General features: G+C 34.1%; 2 long non-coding RNA genes across 2 annotated transcripts; one reads left to right on the top strand and one right to left on the bottom strand.

Moving 5' to 3' along the window:
* The first annotated feature begins 1,620 nt into the window (after window positions 1-1,620).
* Window positions 1,621-17,395, top strand: LOC129529506 (uncharacterized). The gene is made up of 3 exons (XR_010133468.1): window positions 1,621-1,728; window positions 13,708-13,770; window positions 16,930-17,395. It is a non-coding gene; the product is annotated as an uncharacterized lncRNA (long non-coding RNA).
* On the bottom strand, window positions 12,300-27,306 carry LOC129529507 (uncharacterized). The gene is made up of 3 exons (XR_008675049.2): window positions 27,167-27,306; window positions 14,183-14,274; window positions 12,300-12,344 (listed from the first exon to the last, which is right to left on the bottom strand). It is a non-coding gene; the product is annotated as an uncharacterized lncRNA (long non-coding RNA).
* Window positions 27,307-27,508: the final 202 nt, after the last annotated feature.

The raw sequence follows: 27,508 nt of genomic DNA, 5'->3' as shown, positions 1-27,508 counted from the left end.
GTCCCTATGGCTTTACTGGGTGCAGCCAACACAGCTGCTCAAACAGGCTAGAGTCAAGTACCTGAAGATTTCCCAGGCAAGTATTGCGTATTGCCAGTGACTCCACAGTTCAGAGGTCCTGGTGGCAATCCTACTGTCATGGCTCCACTAGGCACTGCCGTAGTGGTAAGTCTCTGACCCTGCCTTTCCACTCTGTTTCACTTTATTTGGGTCTCTCTATGGTAACTCTGCCTCTGTGACAAATCTCAGGCTTGGCTCCCAGACTTTCAGTGACATCCTTTGAAATCTGCATAGAAGTTGGCTAACCTCCATAGCCCTTGCTTTCCGTAAGCCTGAATAATTAACACCATGTAGGTGTCCCAAGGCTTATGGCTTGTATCTTCTTGAGTGAAGGGTAGTATCAGTCTCTACCTGGACTTACTTATGTAACTGCAGGTTTGGCCAAGAAGCGCTGGGTGGGATTTCAGGAAGCAGAATCTGAAAGTGGCTCTGGAAAGTGAGCCTATGGAGCAAGACTTGGACCTATGCCCCAAACCATCCTACCCTCCTAGGCTTCTGAGACTGTGATGAGAGGGGAAGCCTCAGAGTTTTCTGAAATGCTTTTGGGTCTTTCATTGTCTCTAGAAATTGCAGCTGGCTCCCTTCTTTTTTTTAAATTATTGATTCAAGGAGCACATAGTCTTCTTAGTTACATGGGCATTATATGTGTAACGGTGGAGGTTGGGCTTGTAGTGTACCCATCACCCAAATATTGAACACTGTACCCAATAGAAACATTTTCAGTGCACACATCCTTCCTACTCTCCCCCCTTTTGGAGGGAGTCCCCATAGCTTATACCCTTCATTTTTGTGTCCCTGGGCTAATCCCATTACCAAATGATCCCTGGGCCACATCCTTGGTTTCCTCTCCTGAACACAGTTTTCACTATTTACATGACCAAGCTGAGAGTTTTCTAAACCTTTTGTTCTGCTTCTATTTCAGATTATAAATCTATCTTTAAATTGTTTATTTGCTGCTGAATCAGTGCAAGCAGCCAAAAGTAAACTTGCAACTCCTTCTAAACTTTGCTTAGTAATTTATTCTGCTAGATATGTTAGTATTCATCTCTCTCAAGTTCGTCCTTCCACAAAGCCCTTATGAACATAGTTCAGACAAGTTATTTGCCAATTTATAACAACATAAAGCTGCTCTTTACTCCAGCTTCCAATACCTTGGTTCCTCAGTTCTATCTGAGACCTGGTTGGAATGGACTATAGTGCCTATATTTTTATCAGATTTTTGGTCACAACTAATTAACCAATCTTTATGAAATTTCAAACTTTCTCTAGTCATTTTGTTATTTTTTGATCCCTCACCAGAGTTACCCTTAATATACTGTTTAAGCCAATGCAGGGTTTTTCTAGCCTGATCTTCTAAGCTCTTCTAACCTTTACCCATTATCCTATTCCAAAGCTATACCACATTTTCAGATATTCTTTAATAGCAACGGCCCCATTATCAGCACCAATTTTGTGTCTTAATCCATTTTACTGTTGCCTATAACAGAGCACCTGAAACTAAGAAATCAATAAAGAAATTAAATTTGTTTCTTACAGTTATGTAGGGTGAGAACTCTGAAGTTGAGAGACCACATCTGGAAAGATTCTTCTGGGTTGTGAGGACTTTCTGCAGCGTCCTGAGGTGGTACAGTGCATCACATGGTAAGAGGAGTTATACAGCAAATTCAGGTATCTTTCTCCTCTTATAAAACCACTATGGCCACTCCTGTAATAACCCATTAGTAAACTAAGCCACCAATCCATGAATGGATCAATTCACTCATGAGAATGCTTCTCTTATCACCCAATTACTTTTTAATGGCCCTACAACTCTATATAGCCTCACTGGGGGTAAAATTTCAACATGAGTTTTGGAGCAGACAAATATATAAAATATAGAATTTTTTTTTCAGTATTGCTCTATCTACACCCATTATTTCTGTTTTGAAAAAAAAAAACAAAATGTTTCATATGGTTGCCTATTATCACTTTTCCATTTCCATGCCATTTCATCCATAATTTGATTAGTATTTGGATGATCAAAAGATCATCCTTTCTGTAGTCCCTTGAACATCCTGTGCTCCACACTTCACTGGGAATTTTCTCATTTTCTCACTTTGCCTAGAATATTCCCACCCAATTTCTCTTTATTTTGGCCAACAGAAGGTTTCATATAATATTATTTCTTCAGAAAGGATTTCTTTTTGTTTCATAGATACCTCTCTCGTATAGGTTGACTTAGCATCCTGCAATCTTCCTTTCATATTACTCTTCAATGTTAACATTTCTCAATAACTTCTTGTTACATTAGGCTATACATTTGATAAGAGCAAAAGCCATATTCATATTGTTCATCACTTTATCTCAAAGGACTAGAAAGTGACTAGTCTAATAGGAATGGATTTTTAAGTCCATAAGTTATAAATCTAAAAGTTTGGATTTAAAACTTTGGAGATTGAGTGACATTAGGCAATTAGAAAACAAAAGTCCTACATAAAGAATAAACTGTCTCAGTTCACTTTTTGCTGTTATAACAGAATACCACAGATTGAATGATTTATACACAATACGTTTATTTGGCTTGCAGTTCTGGAGGCTGGAAAGTCCAAGATCAAGAGGCCAATTCTGGTGAAGATCTTCATTCCCTATCACCTGTGGGAAAAAGGGGATGAATTCCTGAGACCACTGACCCACTCCCATGATAACTGCATTAATGCATTAAGGAGAAAGTATCTAATCACCTCTTAATGATCCCATCTCTTAATACTGTCCCAATATCAATTAAATTTAAACCCGAGTTTTAGAGAGAACATTCAAACCATAGTAGTGACTGAAGGTATATGAATCTGACATTTTGGATTAAAAATTTGAACGTAATGAAACTTCCATTGAGACTAATAAAAATATAAAAGAGAGAGAGATGAAGAAAAAGGCACTTATACACAGTATCATAAGTAAATCACTCAATATTTAGCCAATCAAAAATGAAATTTAAACAACAAACTATTCACTTATCAGCATGAATAAATCTTAAAAATATATAATTCATCAAAAAATTTACCCTAAGTAATTATGTTTAGAAACATATAGAACTTAATATTATTCATAAATGTTTAAAATCTTTTTATTTTTGAGACATGATCCCACTATGTTTCCCAGGTTGCAGTACAGTCATATAGGGTAATCATAGCACACTGCCTCTAGAGGAGCCAGAATTATAGGTATGCGCCACCACACCGAGTAAATCCATAAATTTTAAATCGTGCACTGTTCTGAGTAGCTTGATAAAAATCTCAGTTACTGCTGCATCATTTCCTGTAGGTGAATCATCCCTTTGTGTAACTTATCCATGTTACGTGCTACCAGCCCCTTAGTCACTTAGTCATCATCCAGGTTATCAGATTTATTGTTGCAGTACTGCAGTGCTTGTGTTCAGGTAACCTTTATTTTACTTAATGATGACCCCAAAGCACGAGAATAGTGATGCTGACAATTTTGCTATGCTACAGAGAAGCCATAATGTATATTTCCTTTAACTGAAAAGGCGAAAGCTCTTGACTTAATAAGGAAAATAAAAAAATATATGCTGAGGTTGATAAGATCTGTGGAAAAAACAAACCTTCTATCTGTGAAATTTTTAAAAAGGTAAAATAAATTTCTGCACAATATATATAGGGTTCAGTACTATTTGCAGTTTCAGGCATCCACTGGGGATCTTTGAACGTATCTTTGGTGAACAAAGGGGGACTACTGTATAATAAATATGTATATATAAATATAGAAAAACACATATTACCTATTTATGGGAACGGTAAACACTAAGTGTGCTGCCGCTGCGAATTAAGGAAAAAAATTACAGAGAGGTGCCGAACAGAATTCAACTGTATCTTTAATGTTTTATGTATTAAAACAAAAGAAAACATGGATTTTAAGTATATAAGGCTTAATATTAGCAGTTGTAAAATGATTGGATAGTTTATGGTGTCATTCACATTATTCTCTATAATAGTCTAAATATTTGAAATATTTTACATTTTTAAAATTAGATAAAACTACACTTCCAAGAAGATGCATTAGATATATTTTCCCCTGTTCTTCCTGATATGTGCTGCTGAAAACTCTTGGTATTATGTATAAAATATAAGAAGACCCTGAAAGCTAAAAAGAAGTCAGACTGCTTAGGGGTCTCAGAACAAAAAATTTGGATACACAGTAAGCTTCCTGAGCATTATTTTTGCCTTATATATTTCATGCAGGATGCTGGAGAAGCCTAGAAGCAGAATTGTCAATGGACGCAGACAAAATAAGCCCCTCAAAAGCCTGTTCCTTTGACACAAATAAATAGGAAGGGGAAAGCCTAAGGAAACAAAGGTTTGAGAAAGTAACCTTTCTGTTACCACCAAACACCACCAACAATTGTCGAGTTAGTGTCCTAGACTTTCACCTTTGCCAGGTTATAAAAAGATGTCCCAACTCCCCTGCTGGGGAGGTTTTGGAGGGGGCTGCATAGGGAACTGGAACTCTATCTCCACCAGGTAATAGCCAGCTCCAGTACTACCTCTTCCATGATGGCAATGGAAACCATGCAGAGAGCCTGGACTTTCACCCCCACCAGCATTAACAAGGACCCCTTCTCGGTCCCCAGTGTAGAGTCAGAGGAGGTATTGGATAGAGTCAATACTTTCACCATCACCAGAGGGTAATAACACCATTCCCACTGCAGTGTCAGTGGAGACTACTTAGGGAGCAGTGACAAGACACTTCCACCCCTCTTAAGCAGCAAAGCATCATTGGATACCTGGTAGGGAACAGGAACTCCCATCACTGTCTAAGGTAACAAGGCATCATTCCCTTTGGTCTCAATGGAAACCCATTGGAGAGTCTGAGTTGCTATCGTCATCTAGTTATAATAAGGTGGCTCCTCTTCCCCAGCTGAAGGCATGTCAAATTATACAGCTAAAAAGAAAATATGCAAATAAGATTGAGAGTCTCATAACACAACACAAAAATGTCTTGGGTTTAATAAAAAAAATCTGGTGTTATACAAAGAATTAGAAATATCTCAAACTGAATGGAAAAAGACAAGCATGGCAAATGCCAAAGTGACAGAGATATTAGAACTATCTGACACAGAGTTTTAAAGCAGAAATCATAAAATGCTTCAATGAGCAACTACAAATGTACTTCACCCAACTGAGAAAAAAAATAGAATGTGTTATCAGAATAAAAATGGACACGCTTGTGTTAAAAAACCTAACAAATGGAGGTGGAGAAGGCTGCGAGGGGAGGGTTTTCGTGCATGCATCCATAATAACAAGAACTATCACAAAAGACTGCAAACACCACAACCTTGCATAAAGGCCATCACGGCCTTACACACAAATAATACTTCTGTGAGGATATCTGCTTGGCAACTCCTGTGCAGCCTCAGCCTGGTGCTATCCTTGCTATTAACCCTATAATTATCTCAAAATAATTATATAACCCTTCCCACTTTCTCTTTAAAAACCTTTGTCTTCCTTTACCTCCCTGAATATGCTTATTATTTACTATGACATGTATACTCTCATTGCAATATTCACTCTCAAATAAAAATAATTTCCTTTATAGAGGCTCTCTCTGTTCATTATCGAGGCTTTGACAAAAGCCTAAAATAACTCTTAGATCCATACAAGAATTGACATCACAGAGCAAACAGCTGCCAAGAAAACTGAAGAGAGCGGAAAATACATTGTAGTGTTTGTGGGGAGAGTAGGAGGAGAAGCCTGCTGCTGTAGTATAAGTGCTAGAACCAAAGTGAGGACTACCTGGAGAGTTAAAAACTCCCAGGACTCATTCCTGGTCTGGGGTGGGAGTGAATCCTATATTTTTTAAAGTTTTTTCCTCTGGGACCTTCACCAGGTTCTCATTGTGAGGATCAGAGGAAAACTTTGTCATGCTTTGAGTACAAGAAAAAAAAAGTACCACCAGAGGCTTTGGTCTACTGGGAAACACACATACACGTACACACACACACACACACACACACACACACACACACACAGAGAAAACCCCCTCTAAAGACTTAGTCATATTATTGTAGAACACTTCTCCTCCCCAGTATCTTACCACTACAACAACAGAGCTCCAGGATAATAACAGTGAACCACAATTGAACAAGCTGCAAGACACAAAATCCATTTATGAAATCTCCAGGGAAACTCAAAGTTAACAGTGGAGAAAAAGCAAGGACACTAGATACTATTGAAGACTGATATCTACAGGTATAACAAACACTAAACACTTTCTAACTCCTAGTTAGATAAACATAAAATTTCACACTAAAGGATTGTTTATCTCAGTTCCCACTACTTGATGTCACATGTCTGGCTTTCAATAAAAAATTAAACACAAGACATGGTAAAAGACAAGAAAAAAACACAATCTGAAGAGAGGAAGCGAAGCAAGCATCAGAACCAGATTCAGATACAGCGGAGACATGAGGGTAAAAAGAACCAGGAATTTAAAATAACCATAATTAATATGTTGATGGTTCTAAAGAAAAATAAAACAGATGACATGAAAGAACAGGTAGGTAAGGTAAGCAAGGAGATTGAAACTCTAAGAAAGAATAAAAAGAAAATCCTAGAGGCTAGATGAGGTGGCTCACGCCTGTGGAGGCCAAGGCAGGCAGATCAACTGAGGTCAGGAGATCGAGACCATCCTGGCTAACATGGTGAAACCCTGTTTCTGCTAAAAATACAAAAAATTAGCCGGGCGTGGTGTCGCGTGCCTGTACTCCCAGCTACTCAGGAGGCTGAGATAGGAGAATCACTTGAACCTGGGAGGCAGAGGTTGCAGTGGGCCAAGATTGTGCCATTGCACTCCAGCTTTGGCAACAAGAGCGAAACTCCATCTCAAAAAAACAAAACAACAACAACAACAAAAAACCCCACAAAAATTAGCGGGGTGTGCTGGCAGGGGCCTGTAGCCTCAGCTAACTGGGAGACCGAGGCATGAGAATCACTGGAACCAGGGAGGCAGAGGTTGCAGTGAGCCAAGATTGCAACACTGCACTCCAACCTGGGTGACAGAGCAAGACTTTGTCTCAAAAATAAAAATAAAAAATATAATACAATGCTAGAAATTAAAAAAGAATTGCACAGAAATAAATAATTCCTTTGATGACTCACCTGTAAATCAGACATGGCCAAGGAAAGAATCAGTGGGCTTAAAGATATCTTGATAGAAACCTCCAGTACTGAAATGCAGAGAGAAAAAATAATGAATAAAGCAATTGAGCCAAATAGTCAAGAATTGTTGGATGTTGATAAAACATAAAACATGAAATGGAAGTATCAGATGGGTCAGAAATAGAAAAATGAGCAAAACAAATATTGAATTATTTGAAATATTAATTGCTGATAATTTTCCAAAATTAATGACACACTGAAAACCACAGATTTAGGAATTTCATAAAATACCAAGTATGAAAAACCTCAAAAAACTGATGCCTAGGCATATCATATTTATTACAAAACAGAAGACAGAGAAAACGTTGTGAAAAGCCGGTGGTGTGGAGTGGGGTCATGTGAAACTTTATATTTAGAGAAACTAAGAATTACATTAGACATCCCTTCAGAAACCATACAAGCAAGAATAGAGTGCAGTGAAATATTTAAAGTGTTTGAAGAAAAACCAAGCAATCTAGAATTTTGTATGAAGTTACATTACCCTTAGTATTGAAGAAAAATTAAAGTCTTTTTCAGACAAACCGAAGGCATTTGTTGGCAGTAGATACAACTTGCAATGTGTCAAAAGGTATTCTTCAGAGAGAAAGAAAATAATATAGGTCAGTTTTTCATGAAGAAAGGAAGCACATCAGAGAAGGAAGAAATGAAGATTTTCAGTGCAATGCTGAATAGAAGTGTTGAGAATGGATGCCCTAGCGTTTTTCCTGAACTTATTGGGAAGGATTTAATGTTTTATCTGTAAATATTACATTAACAGAAGCCATTTTGAGGATGTCCTTTGTCATATTGAAGTTTCCTTCTATTCATACTTTTCTGGGTGTTTTCAATAATAGATGGATGTTGAACTTTGCCAAATGAGTTATCTGCATATATTAAGATATCATATTATTTTTCTCTTTTATACTCTTAATACAGTAAATTACACTAATGGATTTTTTAATGCTAAGCCAATCGTGCATTGTTGAAACAAACCCCACTTAGTAGCAAGTTATATTTATTTATATAGATTGCTTTGGATTATTTTGCCTCTTTTTTCAGGAATATTGAATCTATTGTAATAATACATCACTTTGTTTACTTGTAATACTTTGGTCTGTATATCAGTTTCTTAGGGCTGCCATAACAAAATATTACAGACAAAATGATATCCAACAACATAAATTTATTGTCCCACAGGTCTGTAAGCTAGAAGTCCAAAATTAAGGTGTCACCAGGACCATGCTCTCTCTGAAATTGGGGATAGAATCCTTCTTTTTCTCTTACTAGCTTCTGGTAGTTTGCCTGCTATCTTTTATTACTTTGGATCTCAGGCGCAGCATTTTTATCCTGCTTCTCTATTCACATATCAGTATCTTTTCATGCGTGTGTCTCCTGTTTTTATAAGGACACCACTTCTACTGGATTATGGGCAATCCTAATTCGGTATGACCTCATTTTAACTTGATTACATCTGCAAATATCCTGAATCCACATAAAGTCACATGCACGGGTACTAAAGATTAGTATCTCAGTATGTCTTTTTGGGAGATATTCTACCCACAGTACTGTTTTTGTATTAGCATTATGCTGGCTTTATAAAATGTAGTGGGGATTTTTCTTTTATTCTAATTTGTGAAATATATGGTATATAAATGCTGTTAATTTTTCTACAAATATTTAAGATAACTCAGCTGTGAAAGCATATGGCTGTTGAGTTTTCTTTATGGTAATGTTTCTGATAATGAATTTTTAATTGACACAATGACATTATTTTATCATCAAAATTGCTAGAATATTCTATGTTGTTTTGGTAATAAGGTGGTTTGGTAGGCGGCATAAATCTATGAATATCTTTACTTATATGGCAAAAAGGACTTTGCAGGTAAAATTAATTATCTAGAGATGGAAAGATTATTTTGCATTATCCTGGTGGCCTAATGTAATTATGAGGCTCCTTACAAGACAGAGTCAGGAGAATCAGCATCAATAATAGGAACGTGGACAGCATTTAGAATCTGGAAAAGCTAAAACATGGATTATCTTCTAGAACCTGCAGGATACAGCATTATCAACTCCATGACTGTAACCTAGTGAAACTGATTTTGGACATCTGATTCACAGAGCTGTAAGACAGTACACTTGTACTTGTTTAAGTTACTGAGTTTGTAGTAATTTATTGCACTAGCAATAGGAAACTAACATAAGGTAGATCAAAATCATTTTGACAAACTAAAAAAATAGATTTTCTTCTTATATTGCCATGTCAAAACAGGAAGAATTAATAATAAAAACATTTGAGCTTATGTATTTGTGCATTTGATTTTCTTATTTTTATGAGAGGTTTTACTTTGCTAAAATTTATTTGTTACTTGCTTTCTACTATGCTGTTGTCATTGGGTTTTTAGTCTCAAAGGATTTCATTATAGCAAATATCTTGCCTTTCCTTTAGAGATCTGAAAGAGGTCACTGGATGCTTATACTATGCTGAAGTATCCTTTCTACAATTCTTTTTTCAATTGCTGTTTACTCAACAAGTGAATGTTTGAGCTATTCTGTTGAGTGATGATTTGTTTTGTTAAAGGCATAAGAGAGCAGGATATTCTCCTTTAGGAATACAGCTCAATGTTACACAGACATTACTTTTATAACCCTAATTGCAGTGTGGTTTTCTTTGTGTAATTCTAGATTAGGATCTGACATTTGTAAACTCATTGATCAAAAAAGTAAGCTTTCTTTAGGGAAGGTAGAAGCAATAAGGCAAATAAGGTCTTTATGAAACAGAAAAACCACTTTGATTATTTTCTCATTCAAACAAATATGTAGGAACTATGGAAACTTAATGCAAATATAATAGCAACATTTTCTCTCTTGCATTTCGCTCTTTCAAATAAAACTTGTTTTCAGGCAAAGTCAAATTGTTTAGTGCAGCACTGCTGAGTAACAAGTTAATATAACCAACATATGTAATTCAAATTTTTCTAATAGTCTCATTTAAAAAAAAAGTAAAAATAAGAGGCTAAGATTAATTTTAGTTATACATTTTATTTGGCATGCTGTATCTAAAATATTGTCCTTTCACAACCAATTTATAAAACATAATTGAGCTTTTACATTTTTTCACACAAAATCTTTAAGATCTGATATGTATCTTATATTTACGTGACATCACAATTAAAACAAGCCACATTTTAAGTTCTCAGCATCTAGTTACTACTACAGTGGATGACATGTGTGTATAGGTAAAGTAATCTAGGGAAAAATAATCCATAACCAAATAATTGTAATTAACATACTTAAAAGCCTTAGAGGTTTAAAACAGTCTTAAATACTACTCCACCAAGTATAAAATTCTCCGATTTTTTTCTTATATGTTTCATCATTTTTATCCTAAAGAATATATTAATCATATTTCTTGCAAGGACTTGACGAGATAACATCATTTTGGAGACTATGGGGTTTTAAAGAACATTAAGCACGAGAAATCGTAATATAGATTTGCATAATACAAACAAAGAGATAGGACAAAAAAAAAATCAGGTAATTAGAAGTAGTAGCCTTTCCCCAGTAATAAGTAGTGGCAAATATTTTGCACAGTTAATACAATGACATATTTTTATTCAAATGCTATTATAAGTGTTTTATGGTTAAACATTGAATAATTTCAGAAACAAACAAAAAAAGATAACCTTGTTGGATATAAAAATACTAGAGACCCATAGGCCAAAGCAACTTCACACATTAAAAAAAAGCACATCAAAATTATTTGAAGCATATAAAAACTAATCTGCTGTAACATAGGAGACTATCCTAACTGTAACAGTGTTTGATGTTAGTATTTAGAAATGGTACATAATTTGTCTCTACTGTATTGACAAAAAGATGTTAAATTCATGCTATGGATAAGAACATTTTTACCAAATTTTTATAAATATTTTATATTTTAAAAATATAAACATTTTAAAATTATTTTATAAACATTTTTTACACTTTTGTCGAAAAATCCTTTCTAGAAGAAACTCCATTAAGGCAACTTTATTAATTCTTACTTTATGGACTAATTTTTGACACAAACTTTCCTGTGCCTATGAATCCATTCTTGTACACGCTAAAGAAGTGCGTGAGACTTGGTAATTTATTATATAAAGAAAACTAATCTGTTCTTGCACCGCCATAAAGAAATACCTGAGACTTGGTAATTGGCTCATGGTTGTGCAGGCTGTACATGAAGTATGATGGTAGCATCTGCTTCTGGGGAGGCCTCAGGGAGCTTTTACTCATGGTGGGAGGCAAAGCAGGAGCAGATGTCTTACATGGCAGGAGCAGGACTAAGAGAGAAAGTGGGGAGGTGCTACACACTTTTAAAACAACCAGATCAAATGATAACTCACTCATTCACTGTCATGAGGACAGCAACAAAAGGATGGTGCTAAATCATTCATGGAAACTTCACCTCCATGATCCAATCACCTCCCGGCAGGCCCCACTTTCAACACTGGGGATTACATTTCTACACATGATTTGGTGGGGACACAGAATCAAACCATATCACTTTGTATAAATTAAAATTCAAATTTTCGAATTGATTCTTATTCAATCTATACCTTATTTATGCCTTCTTTTATTATGATTTTTATAGGAGCTATTACCAGGAAGTCTAAATTTGTGAGCAAATTTTGTCAAAAGAATTGATCCTTTATTCAACTAAAAGATTGAGTTTCAACATGTCGATTTATATTGATGTTAATATTAAATAATTTTTGAGATAATATTTATTGTTTAAATGCTACTTCACTAACAGTGACAATTTTAAAAGGTTTATTATAGAAAAACTATATCATAATTAGATAAAAGATATGCAACACAGTCAAAGGATATTACCAAGCCAGGGATCTGGTGACATTAACAGTAGCCTCCTACTGGCCTCCCTCTGTAAGAGCCTTGGCAGAACGCATTTTCTCTCTGAGATCAAATACAATAGATGTGTGTATGGAACACCTGGAAACCAGGAAGATAAAAGAATGGAGTTTCTTCCAGGTGTTTTTATACAGTCCTTCTTATTATTCCTTCTCTGCAATCAGCCTCAACAGCAGGGACCTGGAGGAATGGGGGAAGAGGTGGGAAAAAAGGGAAAAGCTATCTCACAAAAAACAAGCAAAAAATGTCACTTTCACAGTCATCAATAAAAATTCTGATAAGTTGGGACAAACCTCCCCCAACTCTTTATAATTATAGATACACAAACATTTACACAGTATGTTTCGTGCCTTGACCAGGAGTCAGTGCCACAAAGCTTCATTATTTTATTAGCACAGGTCAAGCTGATTCCAAGTCATTTGGAATTAATCCTCGTAGTATAGCCACCACTAAGCCATAATAATTTGGTGAATTAAAAAAATCATGGCCAATTCATTAAAGGCAGGTTTGAACATTGCCAGTTTCTGTTAGTATAGATTTTTAATTAATTAATATTCACTGAAAATTTAATTAAAGTAATAGTTTTTATTTATTTATTGGAGCAAAAAGCAAAGGCCATTAGTAAGCAGATAAATGTTATTGGGTACCTAAATGGATCTAAATATTGGGGTCAAATACCTTAATTTTGAAGTACTATTATTTCTTACTTCAATTTTTACACATCTATTTGTAACCTCTGATGTTATCTCCTTTCATAGTGTAAATTATGCCACTCAATAGTGATTCTTAGTATTGTCATAAACAGATATTATAACTTGGTGATTCCCTAATGTGAACCAGTTATGTAGTCATTTTAGAATGTCATGATAACAGGAAATACTTTGCACAGCGAAGCCTTGAATATAATTCATATTTGTTTTAGGGGTAGATGGAAAGATAGCTGTAGATAGATAGCTCTGGATGGACAGAGACAGACAGAGAGAGAGAGAGAGAGAGAGAGAGAGAGATAATAAATAGATAGAATCCTCCCAAATAGTAATTGCTTCACAAAGCAACAATGTATTTATAATAAATAAAAGTGAATAATGAATATATTTGTACACAACACATTAAACTATTTATAAATAATGAACTAAATTATACTCCAATATTATGCAACATGATATCAAATAGCATTTGCTCTGTTTTTAAATCATAGAGAATGTATTACTAGTAAAGAATTGAGCATGTAGACTGAGCACATAGATTGAGCACATAGACTATGATTTTTGAGACTGAATCATATTTCCCTTTCAAAAAGAACTGTCACACATATTATTTCAAAAACCTAGAAAAATGCTAAATTTATCTAGAAATGATATAGACACATTAATCATAGGAGGCCCTTCAATTCATAATTCCCAAACTAATGTGAATTTAGGAAAAAATTATTAGCATTTCTGTTCCAGAAAGAATATAGTCTTTTATTCTAAAAAATAGTGACATAAAATTACGTATATGTGTGTGTGCGCGTGCGTACATTTGTTTTTCTTTTTTTCCACAGGAGTTGATTTTTATTCAATTTAGAAATACATCTTAGACACTGAGGAATTGATTCCCATATTTGGTATGTAAAATTTTGAGGACAGCAAAAGAGATTTGCATTACATTTATTAGAGTTAAAGAGTTTGCTCTGAAGATTTTGGCAACAAACTCTACCAATTCTTTTACAAAGAAGAGTGAAAAAAATGGCTTTTTCTGGTGAAATTGGTTTCCTTTCCAAGTGATTTTGAAGCAGTGAGATGCTCATGAACAATATTACTCATGAAAATTTGTAATGAGAAAACAGAAACAGAAACTAAAACTAAGCTTACTCTCTCACCATGGCAATAGAAAATACAAATACTCTACAAGAACAACATCGAACATTGACGCAACATTCAATTCATTTCTAAAATTTAAAAACAGTCCAAATATTGGATATAGCTCTTTAGAAACTTAGGTGACAAGGAATGTTCCCATTCTCATGGTTAACTTACTCAAATGATTAATTTCTAACATTAGGATTCTGATGTTGCAGTCCTTCTTTTAGGGGATGTTTGGCTTTTATCGCACAGGTGTTTTGAGGCATCTGAAAATCAGAGGGAATGGAGAGATAATATTAAAGAGATGGAATGTGTTGAGATAGAATATTGCCCTCTTGAATTCATTATTCATATTAACTATTAGAAATAATTATGCTACACCAAAAGTAACCATTTATTAACTGATTTTATTTTTTTTAAATATTGTTATTTCAATAGTGTTTGGGTAACAAGTGGTGTTTGGTTACATGGATAAGTTCTTTAGTGGTGATTTCTGAGATTTTAGTGCACCCATCACCCAAGCAATATACACTGTACTGGATGTATAGTTATTTACCCCTCACCCTCCTCCCACCCTTCCCTCTTAAGTCCCCAAAGTCCATTGTATGATTATTCTGCCTTTGTGTCCTCATAGCTTAGCTCCCACTCATAATAAGAACATATGATGTTTGGTTTTCCATTCCTGAATTACTTCACGCAGAAAAATGGTCTCCAGTTCCATCCAGGTTGCCATTATTTCTTTCCCTTTTATGGCTGAGTAGTATTCTAGGCTGTGTGTGTGTGTGTGTACATCACAATTTCTTAATCCACTTGTTGATTGATGAACATTTGGGATGGTTCCATATTTTTGCAATTGCAAATTGTGCTGCTCTAAACATGGATGTGCAAGTGTTTTTTCGTATAATGACTTCTTTCCTCTGGGTAGATACACAGTAGTGGGATTACTAACAGTCTAAAAGTGTCCCCTTTTTACCACATTCATGCCAACACTTAACTTATTTTTATTTTTTAATTAACAGCCATTCTTGAAGGAGTAAGGTAGTATTGCATTGTGGTTTTGATCTGCATTTCCCTGATAATTAGTGATGTTGAGCATTTTTTCATATGTTTGTTGGCCATTTGTATATCTTCTTTTGAGAATTGTCTATTTGTGTCTTTAGCACACTTTTTGTTGAAATTATTTATTATTTTCTTACTGATTTGTTTGAGCTCCTTGTAGATTCTGGATATTGGTTATTCGTTAAATGCTTAGTTTGTGAAAATGTTCTCCCAATCTGTGGGTTGTCTGTTTACTCTCCTGATAATTTCTTTTGCTACATAAAAGCTTTTTGATTTAATTAAGTCTCATCTCTGTATTTTGGTTTTTGTTGTATTTGCTGTTGGGTTCTTGATCATAAACTCTGCGTAAGCCAATGTCTAGAATACTTTTTCTGATGTTGTCTTCTAGAATGTTTATGGCTTCAGGTTTTAGATTTAAGTCTTTGATCCATGTTAAGTGGCTTTTTATATAAGGTGAGAAATTAGGATTCAACTTCATTCTTCTACATGTGGCTTGCCAATTATCCCAGCACCGTTTGTTGAATACAGTGTCCTTTCACACTTTATGTTTTTGTCTGCTTTCTTGAAGATCAATTGGCTGTAAGTATTTGACTTTACTTCTGGGTTCTTTTCTGTTCCATTGGTCTATGTGCCTATTTTTATACCAGTACCTTGGTGTTGTGGTGACTATAGTCTTGTGGTGTAGTTTGAAGTCGGGGAATGTGATGACTTCAGATTTGTTCTTTTTGCTTAGTCTTGCTTTGGCTATGCCGGCACTTTATGGTTCCATATAAATTTTAGGATTTTTTTTAATTCTGTGAAGAATGATGATGGTAATTTGATGGGAATTGCATTGCATTTGTAGATTGTTTTTGGCAGTATGGTCATTTTCACAATATTGATTCTACCCATCAATGAGCATGGGATGTGTTTCAATTTGTTTGTGTCACTGTGATTTCTTTCAGCCGTGTTTTGTAGTTTTCACTGTAGAGGTCTTTCTCCTCCTTGGTTACATGTATTCCTAAGTATTTTATTTTTATTTGTTTGCAGCTATTGTAAAAGGGATTGAATTATTTATTTGATTCTCAGTTTGGTCGCTGTTGGTGTATAGCAGTGCTACTTATTTGTGTACATTAATTTTGTATTCTGCTACTGGTTTGTTTACATTAATTTTGTATCCTGAAATTTTAAGAATTCATTTATCAGATCTAGGAGCTTTTTGGAAGAGTCTTTAGAGTTTTCTAGGTATGTGAACATATCATCAATGAACAGCCACAGTTTCACTTCCTCTTTGCTGACTTGGATACCCTTTATTCCTTTCTCTTGTTTGATTGCTCTGGCTAGGACTTCTGGTACTATGTTGAACAGAAGTGATGAAAGTGGGCATCCTTGTCTTATTGCAGTTCTCAAGGGTAATGCTTTCAACATTTCTGTGTTCAGTATAATGTTGGCTGTGGGTTTGTCATAGATGGCTCTTATTACCTTTAGATATGTTCGCTTCTATGCCGATTTTGGCGAGGGTGTTAAAAACCAATGCTGGATTTTTCAAATGCTTTTTCTGCATCTATTGAGATAAACATATGATTTTTGTTTTTAATTCTGTTTATGTGGTGTATTATATTTATTGACTTGCATATGTAAAAGCATCCGTGCATCCCTGGTATGAAACACATTTGATCATGTTAGATTATTTTTTTGATACGGTGTTAGTTTCGGTTAGCTAGTATTTTCTTCGGGATTTTTGCATCTATGCTTGTCAGGGATATTGATCTGTAGTTTCCTTTATTTTTTTGTTATGTCCTTTCTTATTTTTGGTATTAGGTTTATACTGCCTTCATGAATGACTTAGAAAGGATTCCCACTTTTTCTATCTTTCGAAATAGTTTCAGTAGGATTGGTACCAATTCTGTCGAGGAACTAGAGAAACAAAAACAAACCAAACCGAAGCCCAGCAGAAGAACATAAATAACAAAGATCAGCGCAGAACCAAATGAAATTGGAACAACAACAAAAATACAAAAGATAAATGAAAGAAAAAGCTGACTCCTTGAAAAGACAAATAAAATTGATAGAACATTAGTGAGATTAACCAAGAAGAGAGAAGATTCAAATAAGCTCTACTAGAAATAAAATGGGAGATATTACAACCGATAACACAGAAATAAGAAAGATTATTCGAGGCTACAATAAATACCTTTACACACAAACTAGAAAACCTCAAGGACATGGATAAATTCCTGGAAATATACAGCCCTCCTAGATGAAACCAGGAAGAAATTGAAACTCTGAATACACCAATAACCAGGAGTGAGATTGAAATGGTAATCAAAAAGCTTGCCAATAAAAAAAAATCCAGCACCAGATGGATCCATAGATGAATTCTATTTGACTTTAATATTTTTAAAAAATTTTTGTTTTATTTATGCAAAATGTTGCTTTAATTCAATATCAAATACAAGATCATACCCAGGAGCGTCATCCTTCCAGGTATATTTATTTATTTATTTATTCCTAATTTTTATTAACACTTTGAACAAGTATGTTAGATAAATACATAGTTGCATGGCTAACTTATGTTCATATCTATCTCATTTATTTCATGTTAATGAATGAATACCAATGTAAAGAGTGAGGCTTGAAAATAATTTAATATTTTTTCCTTTTGAAAACTTTTTTTAATGAAGGAAAGACTGTATTCACTCTACTTTTTTCTCTCTTGTCTCCAAAAACTGAGGTCTTTTAAAAATGTTTTATGGCCACCAAGAGGTACTCACTATAGATTCTCATCCAGGATTCTTTACTCTGTTAATGCTTCATCATGTCTCTGTGTGTGTGTGTGTGTGTGTGTGTGTGTATGTGTTTATGTCCACATGCATACAGGTGTGTGTGTGTTGGGAGGGGGTATGTATCTCATTTGCCATCAAATTTAGCCTTCCTATGTTTTAAATTTTATTTTTACTAGAAGTTATAGTTGATGAATTAATATTATATCATTTATGGCTCGTCACATTTTGAAAAGTGATTTTCTTTTCTAATAAATGATCATCAGGTTCTCATTTCCCCGATTCAAAGGAGTTAAAAATTACAAATCTTGATGCATCCTCACAGGATATTTGAGAAATTTGTCCCTAAATCATCAGTGTCCCTGAAATCATAGTAACTTTTCTACTTAATTCTATATATGACTACTTAGATACTTGAATTCGGCATTCATGCTAATTTTTAAAATAAGTTTTAGAAAGCCAAAGTCAATTTATTAAGCAGCATGTCTATGATAAAAATTCTTTACACTACATCTGTATTTAGAAAAACAAGTATCTTTTCCACTAACCAGGAAATTTGAGTTTAAGGGTGAATTAAACTGATAAACCTGTTTGTATTAATTTTTGTCTAAGTGGCTTAATATTAAGTTCAAGTATTAAAAATGGGAAAATTATATGAATTATATTACATAATGTTAGTTGAAAATATATCCTGTAACAGTAAAAACTATCAGGGATATGGCTGTTTTATATATCATTGGAAACCTTTAATTGGTTTCAATGGGTATAATGCATAATATTTTCAGCAATTTATAAATATATCAGAACTTGTAAAATAAAATGAGGTAGCAATTTTCAAGCTATGGATTGCTTTTCTTTGTGCCTCATTCTTCGTTATACTTATTTTAGAACTCATTAGCAGTGTTTCCACTAGAGAACTATTCAAAAATCATGTTGATATTTTAAAAAATTACCAAGATAAAAATACTGAAACATAAATTTCCTAAAGTTATTTCAATATACAATAAATTACACCAATTAGAAATATTACCAATAACTGGAGTATCATTCAACAGTAGTAGGAAATATGTGTTATGGCTCATAATTTTTTAATGATTATAATATTTAACCATAACTTCTAGAATTGATAACAGTCTCAAAAGTGAGTTACATGAATAATTAAGGCTGTCTATATTATAAGCAAATTAATAAATCTAAATCTATGAAATATTAAAGGCCATAATATACAAGAGTTAATTTATATAGATATATAATAGAAGAATCACATACTATACTTATCAGTAATAATAACCTGTCTTCCTATCTCAGAATCCAAGGAAGCTGAATATTCAAAAGTTTTGTAGTCAAGTAATTTTCATTAAGTAGGAATTTCCAACTTGCAAGATAGTTTTTACGTGGAGCATTATCTCTTTGTAATTTGTTAATTTATCAGGATATTATAGTTATCTTTAATAACATCTATCTTAAAATATCTTACATTAAAACCACATCTTCTAATTTATATGTACATTGTTTTATATTTACTAAAATTTCTAATATGAGGATATTTTCCCTATTTTGTTCTTTTCTCATTTTGCAAAATATAGATTTAATTTCTGTTTGTATCATAATATTTTCATGTTTTAGGTCCTATATTTATCACTCTGTCTTTTCCTTTGCCTACATCCAAAACAAAAGGATATTTCCTTTTACATGTTGCACCTGTCCTTTGATCATAAAACTTTTCCTGGAGACAGTCCTACTCTGTCACCCAGGCTGGAGTGCAGTGGCATGATCTTGGCTCATTGTGACATTCCCCACTGCCCTCAACCCCCATCCGCCAGGTTCAAACAATTCTTGTGCCTTAGCCTCCCAAGTAGCTGGGACTACAGGTGCGTGCTAACACACCCAGCTAATCTTTTGTATTTTTAGTAGAGATGGGGTTTCACCAAGTTAGCCAGGCTGGTCTCGAACTGCTGGCCCTCAAATGATGTGCCTGTCCACCTCATCCTCCCAAAGTGCTGGGATTACAGGCTGAGCCATCATACCCAACATCCTTTGTTTTTTTTTTTTTTTATGTTTTGTTTTCCTATTCAGTACTCTATTATTTCAACCTAACACATATCTATCCTTCCATCCCCGAATACACTGGATTATTTCATTCTGAATCATCACACTATTTCCATTAATTATCAAAACTGGCTGGGCATTCACTCGTGTTCATTTTTCTCTGAATCCCCAGAGTTAAAGCCTGACCACTTTAGTAAGAAGAAAAGAAAAAAGGTGTTGTGGCTCACTAGATGTGAAGATCCTGAAAATGATAATTATACAGTGTTTAAGTAATTGAAGTCACTTCCAAATGGCCTATCTTCAATGAAATTCACATAACACATGCAATAAATTATTAAACTGAATCATATTCTATTCTGGGGGGCTCCCTGGCATATGAAGTATGAATCATATCCTAGCATACCATTTTTCTTATTTTAACAGGACAAGGTCCTGGTAATCAGATTTGACATGCTTGAATAAAATATCAAGTGTCATTTTTCCAAAAAAAAAAAAAAATAGTGAATTTCTATTACTTTTGAAGGAGTCTAAACAACATGAGGAATGAAGTGGCAAACTACCATGAATAAAATGTTCATAAAATATCACTGATCATGATGATAGTTCCTTAATAGAACCCACCTAAGAGGAAAACATTGTTAAAATTGACATCCCCTGACACTTGTAAGATAAACCTATTTGAAAAGAGAGCAGCAACAAAAAGACATCGCTCAGCAGCTGCCTGCATGTCTCAAGTTTTCCCTTTGCCTTTCACAATATATTTTCACCATAGGCTCCTTCATTTGATGTAAAATTGATTTCTTGAAGGTAGTTTCAGACAATTAAATGTGTATTTTTAGATTAGATAATAGATCTTTGCTATGCTAAACTGGAAATTTTTTTTACCAGTCAATCTACCATTTAAAATGATGTCTTAATTCCTTTATGTGCGGTATGAGAATTTAAACTTGGATTGGTAATTTTGAGACATAGTACACAAAATATAGACAAAAATCAACAAATAAGAGTCGTAATTTTGTACCTCAGAAAGACTGGGTTCATTATTTATTTTGAAATTTTATTTTATTATTTATTTCTTTAAATTATTTCAAAATTTTATTACCTAACATGGATGACTCTAACTGAAAATCACTATGACTTCCGTTCTTTCTGCTGTAGGCAGAATAATACGCCACACCCAAATGTCTAGGTCTTATCACTGAAACTTCTAAATATGTCATGTTATATGCTGTGGAGTAATTAAGTGTGCAGATGGAATTAAATTTGCAAATTAGATGAAGATGTGGGAAATTATTATGATTGGACCAATATAAGCACAGGTATCCTTACGAGTGAAAGAGAGAGGTACAACAGTCAGTGTCATAGTGATGAGATGTGACAATAGGACTGGCCATGCTAATTTGGTTCATAAAGTCATTTGTCTATGTCTATCTTTTACTAATTCAATACATAATATAAATAATGTAATCAAACACAATGATCCCACCATAAACCAAACAATTTCATGTATCACTAATTCTAAACTATGTATTTTTTTCTTCCTATTTCCTTAGCTTCCTCTACAGGAACAAGTACCCTTAACTCTTCATTAAATTTATGTGTGCATTTTTATTTATATTCATATTTATGTTCCCATTATTTGTATTCCCTTAGACACATATATCAAATACATCTCTACCTCCATATCTATCATCTTCTCTTTATCTAGATATAAATATAGGTGATATATATTTTTAATATCGCTCTTCATTTTTATACTGCCCTACGCAATATAACCTTCAAATTTTAGTTGCTATCAAAATGTTTTAAAGTATGCTGCTCTGTATTTAGCCTGTAGGTATTTGCTTTGCCACTCAAAAAATTATGTGCATGCTTGTGTAAAAGTTTGTCTGTGTGACTGAAAACAGCAATAGTTCTTTTGTTTGTATTGTTTTATGTTATCCTACTAGTGTTATTATACTCAGATTTATCTATTCACCTAGCAACAGATTTTATGTTTATAATATTATCTTATGAACTACACCAAAATAATAGTCAGAAGCATTTTAAAACATGTAATTATAGAAGACTTCATGCATACTAAATATAATATATAAATATGTAAATAACACAGGTATATAACAATATACTAAAATAAACACCATCACTCACCATAATTTGTAATAGTTTGTTGACTATAGTTATTCCTTCTTTTTGAAAGATTAGTAAATTCACCCCTGAAATAATTTGGCACTGGTGTTTAATTTTGAAAAAAAGTTTAACAAAGCTTTTTAAAAATTTATATCACACATTTTTAATAACACTTAGGCCTCCCATTTTTTGTTTATAGTTTTATTCATATTTTCTTGTATTTTTGTGTCAGTTGTAGGAAGTTATATTTCCTAGAAAATTGTCAATGTCAGGTAAGATTATAATTATTTTGAATAAATTTGTTCACAATTTCCCTTGTTGTATTTAATTTCTGCTGTATCTTTAGCTATGAAATGATTTTCTCTCCCAATATTATTTATTTGTTCCTTATTTGTTTCTACTGAATCCATTTTGCTTCAGATAAACATTTGGGTGTGTTAGTCTTGTCTAATTTTTTTGTGTATTATTTATTAATATCTGCTTTTATGTTTATCATATCCTACTTAGTAATTTCCCAGGAGTTATTCTGATATATTTTCCTCACTTTTGAAGTATTAAATGTATTAAATTTCTTTTCTTTCTTCTTTGCTAGTTAATAATTTAAAAATATATATGTATTTCCCAGTATATAACATTTTTATACCATTATTTTTATATTCATCTATAAATATCTTCTTATTAACATGATATTTCTCTTAGGTTCAATAATAATTCTGTTGTATTTTAATATATCAACCACTTTTAGACAGTTTTGTTGTCAGTGTTGTTGTTTTTGTAGTTGTTGTTTTGCTTTCTAATGTAATTTGCATTATAGTCAGATAATATAAATTTCAGAGTAAAAGTAATTGGTAACTTGTTGAGACAACTTATGGTGCAATGAATTGTAAGTTTTGTATATTATTAGAACTTTCAGGGATGACAACTGTCATTGTTAAGTCTTGTGTTGTAGATATATTCAATAGACTAGTGGTTTTAAAGTATGTCTCATTATTAAAACGTTTAAATATCTCAATGTTTAAAAGCATAAGATGTATTTTTAAAACTAAATCCTACTGATATTCATATGCTTATCTACCACTTCCTGAAAAACGTGTATTAATATCTTCTAATCAATATTCCTTGTTCTGTCCATATTCTCTGTATATTTTTGAAAGGCTTATTTGTATAGACATTTGTAATTATTTTTGTGTTCTTGTTAATTAAAAATTTATTTTCAATATAGCAAACCTTTTTTCTCCTATTTATTTACAACTTTTTAATTTATATTTCCTTTTTATGTTTTAAATGTGTCTCTTGTAGCTAAAATAAAATCATGTTTTAATTTTTTTTTTTTTTTAGAAGGAGTCTTGCTCTGTCACCCAGACTGGGGTGCAATGGTGCAATCTTGGCTCACTGCAACCTCCACCTCCTGGGTTCAAGCGATTCTCCTGCCTCAGCCTCCCGAGTAGCTGGGACTACAGGTGTGCAACACCATGCCTGGCTAATTTTTGTATTTTTCTTAGAGACAGTGTTTTATCATATTAGCCAGGCTGGTCTCAAACTCCTGACCTCGTGATCTGCCCTCCTCGGCCTCCTAAAGTGTCATTTTTTCTTTCATGCTTTCTCTGTGATTGGAACAATTTACCATTAATATATTTTTGGTGATAATATGTCTTATTTATTTCTCTCAAGTTATTCTTTTCTATAATATTCATTTGCTATTTTTTCTGTTTTTACTGAGATTGTATTTTCCTTTATGTTATAAATCTCAATGTTTTTAATTACTTATAGTATTTAATTTAAAATTGATCTTAATAGTATTGTTCTGATCCGTATAGGACTCTTAAATCTGTATAATGCAGAAGTCTCCTTTTCATTTCGTATGATCTTCTCTTTTATTATTATTATTATTTTGAGACAAAGTCTGACTCTGCTGCCAAGGCTGGAAGACAGTGGTGTGATCTTGGCTCACTGCAACCTCCTCCTCCTGGGTTCAAGTGATTCTCCTACCTTAGCTTCCTGAGTAGCTGGGACTACAGGCACTCACCACCACACCCGGCTAATTTTTCTATTTTTGGTAGAGACAGAGTTTCACCATGGTGGCCAGGTTGGTCTCGAACATCTGACTTTAGGTGATCCACCCGCCTCCACCTCCCAAAGTGCTGGGAGTACAGGTGTCATGTTAAGATTTTATGCAGGTCAATCTCTCTGTAGAATTGCCTGTTTATTATATTCTATATTGACATTTCTGCTTGCATCTTGAATTTTCCCTCTATAATAATTTATTCTTGAAATATATATTAATTTTTTTTTTAGAGATGGCATTTTGGAAGTTAATTTCTCTGTGGTGGTTCTTTGAAATATCTTGATTATTAACCCTACAATTGAAAGAGAATGTCTTTAGGTATAGAGTTTTAAACTGACAGTTATTTCATTCTTAGGACCATAATAATAACCAATACACAGTTTTCAACCTTTAATTGTGTTGTTTTGATATCCTACACAAGTTTCAGTTGTTTATTTGGAAATAAGATAGATTTTTCTTATGTCTAATTTTAAGATATTTGCTCTGTCCTTGGTTGAACAATATTTCTCAAAGATATACCAAGAATAGATTTATTTATTTTTTTCTACTTCAAATTTGGTGACTTTGATGGATCTCAGGAATCATGTCTTTTATCAGGTATATGTTAGCAATTATTGGCCTAAGTAGTTGATCTTTCCTTTCTCTCTATTCATTTAAGAACTCCTTTCACAGCTGGGCACAGTGGCTCATGCCTGTAATCCCAGCACTTTGGGTGGCTGAGGTGGGTGGATCACAAGGTCAGGAGTTCGAGACCAGCCTGACCAACATGGTGAAACCCTGTCTCTATTAAAAAAATAAACAAACGAAAATAAAAAATAGCTGAATGTGGTGGTGCATGCCTGTAATCCCAGCTACTCCGGAGGCTAAGGCAGGAGAATAACTTGAACCCGGGAGGCAGAGGTTGCAGTGGGCCAAGATGGCACCACTGCATTCCAGCCTGGGCGACAGAATGAGACTCCGTCTCAGAAAAACAAAACAAAACAAACAAACAAACAAAAAACTCCTTTCGCATATGTCTTATCACTTTTCACTCGATGCTTTTTACCTTTCATTGCTTAGTTTTTATTTCTTTTTCGGAAAGAATTTTAGACAATGTATTAGGCTTTACCTTCAGTCACCAAATCTCTCTTCAGCTGAGTCTAGTATGCTAATCTCATCTCCAGAAATTTTTATTTTTGTTACTTTTTTTCGCGTTTTTTAACTTCAATATTTTATTTCTAAAATTTATATTTTGTTTCCATTTTTTCCAAATATCCATGCCATATTTTATAGTTTTTAGTGCCTTGATTCATTCTCTTATTTATTTTTTAGTTATGATAAACATAAATACACAGCTGATATTTCCAATAAAAGAATTGCTCATTGTTCTGATTCTGTTGTTTAGTTGTTGTTCAGACTCTCAGTCACATTGACTTTCTCATTTTTCATAGAATTTATCGAAGAATTTGTATTCATTGCTGCTTTACATGTTGAATACCATAAGATTTAGTTTGAGGCTTGAATTATTGATAGAGAACTCTGCTTGCTTCAGTCAGACACAGAGGGCACTAAGCCATTTGGCACTACCTTAAATTCATATCTATATTTATAGTTATTTGGATTGTGATATGGAATCCAACCCAAATCCTATGTAAAATCTGGTTGTTATAAATTTGCAAGGATATCTTGTCTTTCAAATGAAGATTTTAGTCTAGTTTATCCTTTCACTGGAGGTAGGGATCTTTGAGGATCTCAGTTTTATACTGAGGTCACTCTGCACTACTGCAGTTTTCCATATTGTATGCTCATGTGTTTGTATATTGTCCACTGACGAATTTTTTTTTAAAAGAAGGAAACAAACAACCTCTGAAATGTCCTGAGATATTCAAGAACCTCATAGTTGCTACTGGCTTTGACTTACTTCCGTTCTATATTTGTCTTCATCTTGCTCATTTGTTGTTTGTAATTTCCTTTTCTGTCTTTCAAATTTACTCCCATATTTTAAAATATATGTATCACCATGTTTTATCATATATTTAAGTACTTTATAGCAAGAAGGTGTATTAGTCAGGATTCTACAGAGGGACAAAACCAATAGGATAGGTGTATATATAAAGGGGAGTTTATTAAGGAGTACTCAATCACAGGATCACAAGGTGAGTTGCCATAATAGGCTGGCTGCAAGCTGAGGAGCAAGGAAGCCAGTCTGAGTCTCAAAGCTGAAGAACCTGGAGTTTGATGTTCGACAGCAGGAAGCATCAAGCATGGGAGAAAGATGTAGGCTAGAAGACAAAACCAGTCTAGTGTTTCTGCAGTTTTCTCCCTGCTTTTATTCTGGCTGTGTTGCCAGCTGATTAAATTGTGCTCACCCAGATTGAAGGTCTGGGAAAAGTCTGCTTTTCCCAGTCAACTGATTCAAATGTTAATATTTGGCAGCACCTTAACAGACACACCCAAGAACAAAACTTTGGATCCTTCAATCCAATCAAGTTGACACTCAATATTAACTGTCACAAGTCCACCCTTTGTCAACTTGAACCCATACACATCTCCTGAAATCATACCTAATCTTCAAATAAAGACAATAATAAGGTCATAATTATGGCTAACATAATACAGCTATTCCTTGTGCAATTGGAAATGTGCCAACCCCCAACCCAATTGCAATTCCATAATGTTAACATTGAAATGCTGATATGAAGTCAATAAATCTTATGTCACATGACAAAAGAAAAAGAAGGAAACAAAATGAAGGTATTTTCTTGGTACAAGTGTATACATGCACAAATATGTTCTTAACAAAATAAGGAGGAGATACTCATGACAATTATACTTCTTGTTTCTGCAACTGGTCATGTGGTAGTAGCTGGTATGGATGACTACCTTCCTCTACTGTGTATGCTATATTCCCTTTGCCTTCAGCAAGCAACTCAGCAGGTGGTGGTTTTTTACCTGCTGAAGTGACCCAAACTTTCATTCTGGAAGTGTCTGGGCCATTTGTAGTCCTGCCTGGATTGGGCTGTTGTAGTCTGTCATTGACCTTAATCACATGGCAGCGTAATGGTAAGAGATGCCCTAATGAATCTCCTGTATTCCACAAATATTCTTCCTTACCTCTATTGTGAAATAGTAGATTGATTTCATCTTGATAATCCAGGTCAATCACCCCAGCTAACACTGTAACTCCCTTCTTAGCTGTTTTACTTAGAGGTAGGAGGAGCCCAAAGTGGCCAGGTGGCAATCTTGACTTCCAGATTTGTTGTGTCTCCTGGCAACAGTGTTCATCCCTCTGGAACTAAGACCTCTAAGCCGGCAGAACTAATGTCATGGAAACAGGAAGCAAAAATTGTGCTAGTGGATCACTAGGAGTGATGGTGAGTGGTGCCACTTCCACTTCCACCCCTTGCTTCCTGGACCCATGAATCCTGGCTATGGGAGAAAGAGTACCATATACTG

Source organism: Gorilla gorilla, chromosome 1, assembly GCF_029281585.2.
Source record: "Gorilla gorilla gorilla isolate KB3781 chromosome 1, NHGRI_mGorGor1-v2.1_pri, whole genome shotgun sequence".
Taxonomy (NCBI): Eukaryota; Metazoa; Chordata; class Mammalia; order Primates; family Hominidae; genus Gorilla; species Gorilla gorilla.
The sequence above is the reverse complement of the archived record's forward strand: the minus strand, read 5'-3'. Positions and strand labels throughout refer to the sequence as shown.